This window comes from Pongo pygmaeus, chromosome 1, assembly GCF_028885625.2.
Source record: "Pongo pygmaeus isolate AG05252 chromosome 1, NHGRI_mPonPyg2-v2.0_pri, whole genome shotgun sequence".
Classification (NCBI taxonomy): Eukaryota; Metazoa; Chordata; class Mammalia; order Primates; family Hominidae; genus Pongo; species Pongo pygmaeus.
Window position 1 is genome coordinate 188,318,556 of NC_072373.2, and position 12,412 is coordinate 188,330,967.

At 43.9% G+C, this 12,412-nt stretch overlaps 1 protein-coding gene across 3 annotated transcripts in view; it reads left to right on the top strand.

The window, feature by feature from the left end:
* Positions 1 to 2,640: 2,640 nt before the first annotated feature.
* FOXJ3 (forkhead box J3) overlaps positions 2,641 to 12,412 on the top strand; it is a 158,395-nt gene continuing 148,623 nt past the window's right edge. Inside the window, exon 1 of one of the 3 annotated variants that reach the window (XM_054492501.2) lies at positions 2,641 to 5,224. The gene's annotated coding sequence lies outside the window, so the exon portion shown is untranslated. Of the gene's footprint in view, positions 5,225 to 5,589; positions 5,791 to 12,412 lie in introns of those variants that run through there. The other 2 variants (XM_054492486.2, XM_054492516.2) reach the window with 2 other exon arrangements.

Here is a 12,412-nt window from a genome sequence, read left to right on the forward strand (position 1 = left end):
ATTGGTGTAAACAATCCTGTTGGTTTAGAGTCTTTGAAGGCAGGAGAGAGGGCTTAGGATCAGACAATTCTGGCTTCAAATCCTGCCTCTGACACTTAAACTACTGAGCCTGTTTCCTCTTCTTTTACATGATGACCATCTTGTAGTTTTACTGTAAGGATTAAAAAAATCAAACAGATGCAAAGGGCCTATTGTGTTGCTACTCACACAAAGAACAATAAATGTTAATTATTCCCCACCAAACTCCATCTAACATTGGGGTTTCTTGATGGTTCTTATTTAGCTCATTAGGCATGAAGTAAGCCAATATCTTTACAACTTTAAATAATTGTTTCTTACTACCGAGTTTGTACCAGAGTTTCAGGCTCCTTTGGGCTGCAAACCTTGGCTACTTTTTCCTGCTAACCAGGTTACTTTCTATCATCCCAAAAGATATTGCAAACTAACTGGCAGAGAGATTTTCCTTGATCCTACTCTGAACATCCTCTGACTCACTCTTCCTAGTGCCACCCAAGTTTCATCTGCACCATTGCTTACACAAAATACAAGTACTTTATTTACTCTACGCATTTGTTAATGTTTGCTCAGCTGTCTTGGTGCCTTTGTGTCTTTCACTGTGCTTTTAATTAGCTCGGCTGATTCTAAGAGTGGAGGTAAGCCAAGGTTTGAACCAGGTGGTTACAAGGAACATGAAGATGGGTTGCAGGTGGGGGATGGCAGACTGTTATGAATGCACTAGTGCAAAATCATTGACAGCCTAGGGAAAAAATGTATTTTAGGCTAATGCCTTCTACTGGGAAAAAATAATCTAAGCTACTCCTTTCTACTAATAATAAGTAGTAGAGTCTTTGGGAAGGATCACATTTTGCCTTTACTGATATAATCTGAAGTTAACACCAAGCTACCAGAGGACAGGAACTCGACGGTTTACATAGAGTGATGTGGTCTAGCTGCATGAGTTAGTTATTCCCATCAGCCACCAATATTTAATGACTACTTATAAGACTATCACTTCTGTGGCCTCTACTTTTCTTGTATCTACCCAACCTTTTTGACTTTGCACAAGCTGTTCTCTGCCCCCAATTGTCTTTCTCTACTCCCAGTCCTGCTTCTATCTCTGCATGGCAAATTCCTACTCATTTATTAAAATTTAGCCTTAACTTTACCTTTGAAGGGTGAAGCTTTCTTTGGCCCCAGTGACTGTGCCCCACCCTCCACCTCATCCAATTTGACAGAATTAAGCTTTGCTTCTTTTCTGTTTCCATGGCACAAGTATAAATTTCTACCAAATTGCATTGGGATTAACTGTTTACATGTCTGCTTCTCTTTTATTCTCTTTTGACTCCTTGGTATTTAGTACAACATCTGGTATAGAGGAGGTGCTTGCTAAATGATTATTGAATGCTATTTAAGTGTGCAGAGTGACCAACGCCCAAGCATTTTCCTTAAATAGCAGTCAGTAGTGCTGAGACCTCTCAGATGGCCTACGTATAGCCTTTTAAAAAACCTAATTCAAGAATTATAAAATATTAAAGATACCCAGGGAATCTGGAAGGCTTTTCCCGGGCTAGGAATAATAGGAGGGGCTCTCTCGTGTTTTTCCCTCTCCCTCTTGCAAGTCTTGGCTCATTTTAAATTCATTTCTCATTTTCTGATTTCCTCTTACAATACAGAGGGAGAAAAGGATCAGGTGAAGGCTCATTTATCTAAGTGTCTAGGTCACGTGAAGTGTTGAACACTCGGCTGTTGAAGCACTGCCAGTGTCCAATGAAGGTTTTTGTAGGGCTATTGCAGCCCAGCTCTGGGCTGTGTTCCTTTCAGAGAATTCAGAATTCAGATGAAGCTAGGACAAGATTGCAAACAATACAAAACAATAAAACCACTACTTCATTCCTCTGGGCAATCTGTGTCTTTTAAGGATCTGTCCCTTGAGCTGGATAATATCTCCTCTTTGAAGGCTATCCTGCTCTGCACCCTCCCTTCTAGTCCACTCCTGTCTCCCAAGACAGTCAACTACTATACTCTTTTCTGTGCCAACACTGGGACCTTATAAATAATAGTAACAGCTGTCTTGGGGAACCTATATTTTTGGCAGCCTGTGCATGGTCTCTTTTGCTACGTAGCTATGATCATTGTTCCCATTTTATAGGCAGGGAAACAGAGGCTAAGAGAAACTAAATAACTGATGTAGGCACAAAGGAAGTAAGCTATGGAATATTAGACTTGAATCTAGGTCTGCCTTCTCAATCTAGGCTTTAAGCTTTTCTTCCTCACAATGTTCCAGAATTCCCCCTGCTGCTATGGCCATCCTAGCTTTTTATTGATTTTTCTTAGAGTCAGGGTGTCACTTTGTGGCCCAGGTTGGTCTCAACCTCATGAGCTCAAGAGATCCTCCCACCTTGGCCTCCCAAAGTGCTGGGATTACAGGCGTTAGCCACCATGCCCGGCCTGCTTTATTCTTTCTTTTTCTTTTTTTTTTTTTTTTTGAGGAGGGATACTCCTCCACTCTTTTTTTAATCTATATATTTAAGGTACACAACACGATGTTATGGGATAGTCAAAAAGTCACTATAGTGAAGCAAATTAACAGAGCCATCATCTCACACAGTTATCCATTTTTTTTGTTTATTATGGCAAGAGAAGCTAAAATCTACTCATTTAGCATGAATCCCATATGTAATAAATTTTATTGCCCCTCCACCCTTTAATACCCTGGGACTAATACTTCTTTCCTTCCCAAAGGCTGCTGATCCCCACCTTCCCACCTCATTCTGGCAGCTATCCACCTCTGTTCTCTCTCCAGCCCTATCCCATATTAGCTCAGGATGAGCACTTTAGGGAAGTGCCTTAGAATTCCAGACAAGTGAGAGGAGCGGAGCTGCCCAACACTTCTAAGAGGTGGTGCTAAACAGGAGTTCAAGACAAGTCTGAGCAACATAGTGAGATCCCATTTCTATAAAGTTAAAAAATTTTTATAAAGAAAAAAAAACAACCAAAAGCTCCAGACTTGGAGCTAAGTCTACTTTCTCTCTCTCTCTTTTTTTTTTTAAAGACAGGGTCTCGCTCTGTTACCCAGGCTGGAGTGCAGTGGCGCAATCACAACTCATTGCAGCCTTGACCTCTTGGGCCCAAGGGATCCTCCCATCTCAGCCTCCCACATAGCTGGGACCACGGATGCACACCACCCTGCCTGCTAATTTTTTTATTTTTGTAGAGACAGAGTCTCCCTATGTTGCCCAGGCTGGTCTTGAACTCCTGTGCTCACGCAATCCTCCCGCCTCTGCCTCCCAAAGTGTTGGGAGACTGTAGACAGACTGTATGTTATTTATTTTTTAGAGATGGGGGCTTGCTGTGTTGCCCGGGCTGCACTTGAACTCTTGGGCTCAAGTGATCCTATCCTCCTGCCTCAGCCTCCTTAATAACTGGGATTACAGTCAAGCGCCACTGTGCCCGGCTGAGACTGCATCTTATTTATCTTACTCATTGCTACTATCTGGTTCAAGCCATCATTCTGTACCTGGGTAATGGAGCCTCTGGCTTCTACCATCGTCCTCTTTGGTCTGCTCTTAGCACGGCGGCCAGAGTGATCTTTGAAAGCACGAGTCAGATCCTATCACTCCTCTGTTCAAAGCCCAGCAGTGGTTCTGTTTCAGCCAAGATTCTTACAGCTCCCTACTTGAGACCCCTCTCTCTGATCTTATCTCCTCATTCCGCCCCCATTTGCTTACTGCTCCAACCGTCCTGGCCTTCTCATTATTTCTAACACTTCCCGAGGCTTTTGTCTACGGGCCTTTCCACCAGCTAGCTGTTCCTTCTTCCTGGGACACTCTTCCCCAGACAACTGCATGGCTGACTCCCTCAGCTCTTTCAGGTCTCCGATTTAAAGTCATTTTAAATGAGGCCCATGCTGACGGCTCTATTTAAAATTGCAGGCCAGGCACGGTGGCTCACGCCTGTAATCCCAGCACTTTGGGAGGCCGAGGAGCGCGGATCACTTGAGTTCGGGAGTTTGAGACCAGCCTGGCCAACATGGTGAAACCCCATCTCTACTAAAAATACAAAAATTAGCCGGGCGTGGTAGCGCGTGCCTGTAATCCCAGCTACTTAGGAGGCTGAGGCAGGAAATCACTTGAACCCGGGAGTTGCAGTGAGCCGACATCGCGTCACTGCACTCCAGCCTGGGCGGGAGAGCAGGATTTCCTCTTAAAAAAAAAATTGCAAACCCCCTTCCTCCAGTTTTCCTCATACCCCTTACCCTGGTGTATTTTTTTTTTCCCATAGCACCTAATGCCTTCTAACCTATTACATAATTCTCTTACGTTTATCATCTTTCTCCCTATATTAGAATGAAAGCTCCAACAGGGAAGGGTATTTGTTTTCTCTCTCTCTTCTCTTTACTGATACATCCCAAGCACTAAAATAGTGTCTGGCAACCTTAGTAGTGATTGGCAAATATTTGTTGAGTGAATGAGTACATGAATCTTCAGAATCTTGCTAGTCTTATAAAGAAAAGGAATATGTGAATACTTTGAATCTCCAGTGCCTGGAAATGCTTGACCAAACGGCAGGTGTTCAATGTTTACTGAAGCAATTGTGTGCTCAGATCTGCTGGAGGTCTTTATCTGAACCCTTTGAGACTATGTCAAAAAAGTACCCAGGGCCAATTCACTCATGCCTCTCCTTTTCCTCTCATCCAATCAGCCTAGTATTCATCTAACAAATATCTAAGTCTCCAAATATTGAGCCACCCACTGTGAGTTCAAAAGAGTGGCGCTGCAGGGGAATATGTGACTAACGCGAATGAAGCAACAGCAAATACTACAATGGAATGTAATTAAGTGTGAAATTACAGGGCAGATTATCAGTGCTAATAGTTTAGAGAAAGAATCAGTGAAGACTGACGTAGAAGTAAATTCCAAAGTTCACTCGTCGACCAAACTACCCTTCTAAACGCTCCACCTACTGATAGTAGGACCATAACCTGGGTAGCTACCTTGAGAATCAGAAGGGCCTTTAGAGGTCCAACTCCTCTAAGAAAGAAAGACCAGGCACGGGAAAGGCCTCCTCAGACGTGAGTCTAGCACCTGGGACTCATGAAGTTCTGAAAGGAGGGGTGTCCTGAAGGTCCAAGGCGCCTTTGTTGGGGGTCCCGGAATCCGTGGTATGCCAGGTCGGAAAAGGCGTCCGGTTTCCTGGAGAGGAGGCTAAGGTGCCGGGCGCTTCGGTGAGGTGGCGGAGGTTGAGGGGCGGGGGAGGGCAGAAGGCACCATTCCTTCCGGGCATGGGGCCCCAGGTATCCGTGGGGAGGGTCCAAAGCCACCGATCCCTACTGTCCTCAACTGCGCGGTTGCCTCCGCCGCCTTTGCTCCCCAGACGCCACTCCGAGGCACAAGGACCCCAAGTAGCTCGGAACTGCCGGCCGCTAGATAACACCGGCTGCGCCGAGGCAGAGCCCCGGGAGTCTCAGGGCACTACTTGTCCCAGCGGAGGGATCCCGCGTGCGTCGAAGCGGCCGTGGCCGCGCAGGGACTTGACGCCGCTGACGCCGGGCCGGCGGCTCAGCGACGTCGCAGGAGGCGGTGGCAGCGAGGGCGGGAGGGGGATGCGGGTCGGGAAGTAGTTCCGGGTGCGCGGCCCCGGATGTTGGCTGCTCTTGCTGCCGCCGCCGCTCTCGGCGCTGCTCAGGGCCTCGACCGCTCGCAGTAGGCACCGTTGGGACCTTTCCCGGGGGGCGGAGACACACGCAGCGGCCGGGGCTCGGCCGGGCCGTCCCGGCCTGCGCAGCCTGAGGTGAGTGCCCGCCGCCGGGGCGGCCGGGCCTGGGCGGCGGACGAGGAGGCGGGGCTGGGGCATCTCCCAGGACGGAGGCAGGGGCTGCCCTGCGCGAGACGCCCTCTCTCTTCCAGCCGCAGCCGCGCTGCGGAGTGGGCGGTGGGCGGCGGGCGGGGCAGGGGGCCTGGGCCCCGGCTGGGGCTTGGCGGACGCCGAGGGCTGGGTCCCTCCCTCCCCCGCGGCGCTTCTTCTCAGCTGCTGCTGCCCCTCAGCCGGGAAGCAGCGGCTTCGCGTCTCCCGCCCCTCCCCCAGGCGGGGCCCCGGGGAACCAGACGTGGATCCCGGGGGCGCCTAGTCCGAGGGCAGCGACCGTCTCCTTCCCTCCATGACTTGTCCCCTGGCCTGGACTAGCCCCCGACCCCGGCACTCTGCGGCTTCTTCCCTTTAAGCTTGGGGGCGCTTTTCTGCCGGCAGGGCGGGCTGTATCTCACGCCTTGGAGTGGCCCTTTGGGGAGAGGAGGCCCATGCGAGGGTGCCTGCGTTCCCGCCCATCCTGTGTCTGTGTCCTTTGCTGGGATTAGGGCAAAGGCAGCCGTTCCATGCGGACGTGTTGCTGTCCTGTGTGTGTTGCATCCTGCCCACGTGGTAGAGTGTCTGCCGCCCCCCCTCCCAGCTCCATTTTTGCAGCTGGTGAGGAGGGAGGTTAACGGGATGGTTTTTCCTCTGTGATTTCCTCTGGGTGGCATGGAAGGTGTTAGGGTCAGTTTGCTTTGCCGAGGCCGACTGTTGGTTAGATGAAGAATCAAGAGTTGTACTCTGAAATTGAGGCCAGTAGGGGACATAACAGGGCTTAGTTTCATTAACATCTTTTCTCCTCTTCCATTAGCTGCTCTTATTCTTTTCTCTGTTGCTTAATCATAGAGAATAAACGCTTGCTACGGATACATTCAGGTGTATAGTTTTCATTTCTCTGTTTTACTTTTTGTATGTCTGGTTAGCAAAGGTTTTACTATTCCGTGTTGGTGCATTCCACATCTGTGTTGTCCCTAGTTGGATTCCTGAATGAGTTAGAGCCATTCACTCTAATTCCTGAAGGAGTTAGAGATTGGTGGGCACCTTTTTGGTCTTTTTCTGAGATTTATTTGTGTGTGTTTTCTTCCTTCTGTTTTGTTTCCCAGTTGAAAAGCGTGATGTCATAGGAGCGTTATATGCATAGCTCTTTTTCTCACAAGGCAGCACTAGTTTCACCGAGTCACTTATTTTGTAGAAGCTCTTTTACTTCACTTTTCCTCTTACTCTGTTGAGTACCCATTGCACTCTCTTTTTTGAAACTGGTTTGAAACATGTTTTGAGTAGTTTTTTTCTTAATGTCTCTTCCAGATTAGGGTTTCCATCTTCTGTTTTGCTGTTTTGAGACCACAGATTGTTCCCGCGGTAACAGTGAGAGAAGCCTATTCCTCCTGGTCCCTAGCAAATATTTATAGAAAAGCAGTAACTCCTGTCTCTTTTTCTGAGTGGCATATATTATATAGATGTGATTAAATTTTTTAATTTCTTAGATAAATAGGAGGATTTCTCTTTTTGCTTTTGTGTCTCAGAATTGAGGTGAATCTTCTTGGTTTTGTGCTGCTGAGGACAAAACTGGGAAGTTTCTCATGCTTTCGTTAGATTTTTTTTGGATGAGGCTAGAACGTGTTTATTTTGGCTCTTTTTTGTTCATTAGTTTGGGTAAAATAAAAAAACTTAATGTTTCAAAGTCACTTATTAGATTCCAAAGTGGCCTGCATTCTCACTTTGTTTTTCACATTGTACGTTCTTTGAGTATATTTTTGACATTTTTTTCCTTTTATCTGGCACAGTTCGTATATTCCCTTTCCTTCTATGTAGAATGAAAATATTTAAATATAGATTTTAGATTATATCTGCTTTCATTATGCTAAGTATGGGTGGGGCAGTGGAAAATGGAGAATGTTGTTCTGATACATACTGAGGCTTTTTTTTTTTTTTTTTTGGTAAGTCAGCATTTGTGTACTTCTGTAAAGTACCGTGTTATCTATGTGTGAAGTAGTCTGTATGAAGAGACGAATAAGATACGTGGTCTCTTGGAAAGCTTCAACTTATGTCGAAAGAACAGTTTCTTTTTCTGTTGGGGAAACATGTACATCATTCAGAGTTACCAAACTGCATCAAACTTCTCCTTGGGATAACAGTACAGCCAAGGTCAAAAGTGTAAGGGACATTTGAGAAAGATACAAATTTCCAAAGGGAAAGAGGTGTATTTCAGGAGAGTGAAGGGGCCTGTGCAAAGCGAGAGAAGTGGCAATGTACAAATGATATCAAGGAGCTTGACAGTCAGATCATCTGTGTTGGTGAATAATAATAAATGAGTTTAGGATTGGTGAGGGGGTATTGATGGAGGATCTTTCAAGGATAGAGGTTTTAGTTTGATAGGGTACCACAGTGGGTTCTAAAGAATGAGAGTAAGATGATGCATCTTGTTCCTGAGGAAGGTTTTTGTGTCATCTGAGTGTCCTGGGAGTGGAGAGACTGATTAGAATGCTTATGGAGAATTTTAGGAATAAGCTGATGAGGGTCTGATATAAGATAGTGGTTGTAGGAATAAAATAATAGCTAACATTTACTTACTGTATGGCAGATATTCTAAGCGCCTACGTGTGTTTAATTCATTAAATCTTCATAATGTATTAAAATCAGAAGGGACTTTGGGCAAGTTGCTTAACCTTATGCATGTAATTATTCCCATATACAATGAACGGTTAGATGAAAGGTAGATTTTGCACTGACCAGGGATATAGATGCTAGTAAAACACATCAGTAGATGTGTGTTGGGAGGGTAGTAGTATAATGAAGACAGAGTTCTGAGGTTTGGAATTTTAGGTCCTGTAATAGGCTGATAGCATTCTGAGAAGAACCAGAAAGTGCACCATTTCCAGGATAGGAAGATTTTCTACAAGGGCAGGGTGTTGACAGTTTCAAATGCGGTGTAGAAGTTCAGAAACAGTGACTACAATGAAAAGACAATTGAATTAAACCAGAAGAGATAATTTGTAACCTTAGAGAGAAATTTGAAAGGAGGGGTAAGAATAGATGCCAGATTTGTTTTTCACAGGATTTGTAGAGACGTTAGGATCTGATATGGTAATTATTAGTATTTCCTTAAAAAAAGAAACAAACTTATGTTCCAAAGCCAGTGATTTTATACTTTAACCCTTCTCTCCTTAAACTTTTATTCTTTTTTTTTTTTTTTAAAAAAAAACAGCTTTCTTGAAGTATAATTCACATACCATTTCATTCACACATTTAAAGTATACAAGTCAGTGGTTTTTAATGTATTCACAAAGTTGTGCAACCATCGCCACAGTCATTTTTAGGACAGCATTTCAAAAAGAAGCCTTGTACCCATCGGCAGTCACTCCCTGTACCCTCACCTCCAGGCAGCCACTAATGTACTTACAATCTTGTAGAGATGTTGATAATTCCAAATGCCTGTTGTGGGCATTTCATAAAACATACAGTCTTTTGTGTCTGACTTCTTTCACTTGCATATGTTTCAAGGCTCATCCATGTAGCATGTATCAGTATTTCACTCCTTTTTATTGCCAAATAATATTCCACTGTATGTATATACTACGTTGATATCCATTGCTTTAGTTGATGGGCATTTGAGTTTCTTATTCTTTTATTATTATTATTATTATTATTATTATTATTATTATTAGCGGCAGAGTTTCTCTCTGTTGCCTAGGCTGGAGTGCAGTGGTGCCATCTCGGCTCGCTGCAACCTCTGCCTCCTAGGTTCAAGCAATTCTCCCACCTCATCCTCCCCAGTAGCTGGGATTACAGGTGTGCACCACCATGCCTGGCTAATTTCTGCATTTTTAGTAGAGACGAGGTTTCACCATGTTGGCCAGGCTGGTCTTGAACTCCTGACCTCAAGTGGTCTGCCTGCCTTGGCTTCTCAAAGTGCTGAGACTACAGGTGTAAGCCACCGCGCCTGGCCAAGTTTCTTAATTCTTTTAAACTCCTCCCCATTTTCATTGAATCTTCACCCTGCCAACCCCTCCCATGGGCTTCTTTTAAATTATAACCTCTGCCATGCATTTTGCTAAGCATTGGGGATATAAAGATGAGTAAGACATGGCCCTTGAACATTCATATAGTGTTTTATTGGTTTATACACATTTTCTCATACATTCTCTAATTTGATCTCAACAACCCTGTGATAAAGGCAGAACATCTTAAGATGAGCAATTTGAAGTTTAGGTGACCTGCTTAGGGTTGTACACTTAAGTAATTGGTGGAGCAGGTGGGTCTTCTTAGTTCATATTTGTGCTGTTTCCACTACTCTGTGCTGCTGTTTTAACTTAAAGATTCTCATGTAATTTCCTGGAGACTTAGAGGGACTGGAAAATGTACTCACTCAAAGAATCACTGTTTTTTGTTTGTTTGTTTGTTTTGTTTTTGAGACAGGGTCTCACTCTTGCCCAGGCTGGAGTGCAGTGGCGTGATCATGGCTCATTGCAACCTCAACGTCCTGGGCCCCAGTGATCCTCCCACCTCAGCGCCCCAAGTAGCTGGGACTACAGGTGCGCGCCACCATGCTCAGCTAATTTTTGTATTTTTTGTAGAGAAGTGGTTTCGCTGTGTTGCCCAGGCTGGTCGTGAACTCCCGGGCTCAAGTGATCCGCCAACCTGGCCTCCCAAAGCGCTAGGTAAATTACAGGTGTGAGCCACTGCACTCAGCCCACTGATTTTCTTCCGGACTTAAAATGAAGATTTTTTTCCCTAGATCCTGCCACTTGTTTGTTCTGTGTTTTAGACAAATCATTTCATATTTATTTTCTTTCAGAACTTTCATGGAGTTCGTGTGATGATAATGATAATAATAGCTAACATTTTTTGAAGCCTTACTATGGGCCTAAAAGTGTTCTAAGTACTCTACATTCATTATGCATATCTTACAACCCTTAATATTTTATAAATTTTATCAGTAGATTTTATAAATTTATTGTAGTTGTAAATTTTGTCAGTACGGTAGTTTTACAGATGAGGAAATGGGCACAGAGAGGTTAATTTGACTAAGGGAACATAGCTAGGAATGGAAAGAGCCAGGATTTGAACCCTTGTAGTCTATTTTCAGAACTCTGTGGCTCTTCATCACTACACTGTTCTGTTTACTGTGTTATGAATTAATAGAGGATAATATTTCAAGTAAGGGCATGATCAGAATCTGAAGATTTGATTCTGAATGTAGTTGGGGAAACAGTTAAACAGCAATTTTAACTTGACATCGCATCCGCATTTCTTTTAAAAGTAGGCTTAACACTACAGTGTACAAAGATACATATTGTTTAGACGTTTTTTTGTTTTTCCCTGCTGAAAGCTTCTCAGCTCAGAAATTACATTATTTTCACTGATCTTCACTGTTGGCTTTGTTAGTCACTTAGCTTTCTACATTGCCACTATTCAGAAACCTTGGCTTGAGACAGCTAAAGCTCACTTTTACCTCTCTCCTCAGCCTTCCTTTAACTGTGAATTTTTGTTTTCCATTTTGAACAGTTAGCCTTTCAGTCCTAGAGGGAGTTATTCTTTACCTCTTCCACTCCAAAACCCAGAAAACACCACAGTGGCATTTTATAACAACTGTCACAAAATTTGACCATCTTAATTGGCATAACATGATTTTAGTGCACAAATAAGAACCAAAGCATAGTGTTTTGGTTAAAGAGATTGACTTACTCTGAAATTGGAAAAGGCATCTGCTGTACAGGATTTTTGATTTAATAGACTTTGTTATAACCAGATCAGCAGAGCATTATTACTGTGGGCCATCTGTTGGGATATGGAAATAGCTTTGTTATATGGAACCAGATGTTGTTTTTATATTTATAACAATGACATTCTACTTATTTTAAGTAACCTTTTGTAGTTAGGTACCTTTGGCTGCCATTCTATTTGACATGTATATCAACTGATAACCTGAGAATGTGATGTCTTTCAAAGTGGCTATTATTCTGTGGGATCAGGACAACACAGATGAAACAAAAAGGAAATGAGACTCACACAGTGTCAAACTTTAGTGCTATAACAAGATAAAATATAGGAAAAATGACCTGGCGTGGTAGCTCACGCCTGTAAACCTAGCACCTTGGGAGGCTGAGGCGGGCGGATCACTTGAGGTCAGGAGTTTGAGACCAGCCTGGTCCACATAGTGAAACCTCGTCTCTAGTAAAAATACAAAAATAAGCTGGGCATGGTTGTGGGTTCCTGCAATCCCAGCTATTTGGGAGGCTGAGGCAGGAGAATCGCTTGAACCTGGGAGGCCAAGGTTGCAACGCCGCTGCATTCTAGTGTCTGGGCAAGGGAGTAAGACATTGTCTCAAAAAAAAAAAAAAAAAAAGGATAAGTATGAATATGTGATATGAGATAATTAGGACCATATTAAATAAGAGCTCTGACCTTGAGACTATTAATAAAGGCCTTGTTTCTAATAATTACTAAGCCACTTGTTTGCTCTAAGAATTTTTACCATAAATCTAAAGTGATTTGATTTTGATGTAATTGGACCTACATTAATACCACACTGTCTGACTTGTTTCCCATCATCAATTGATGAAAT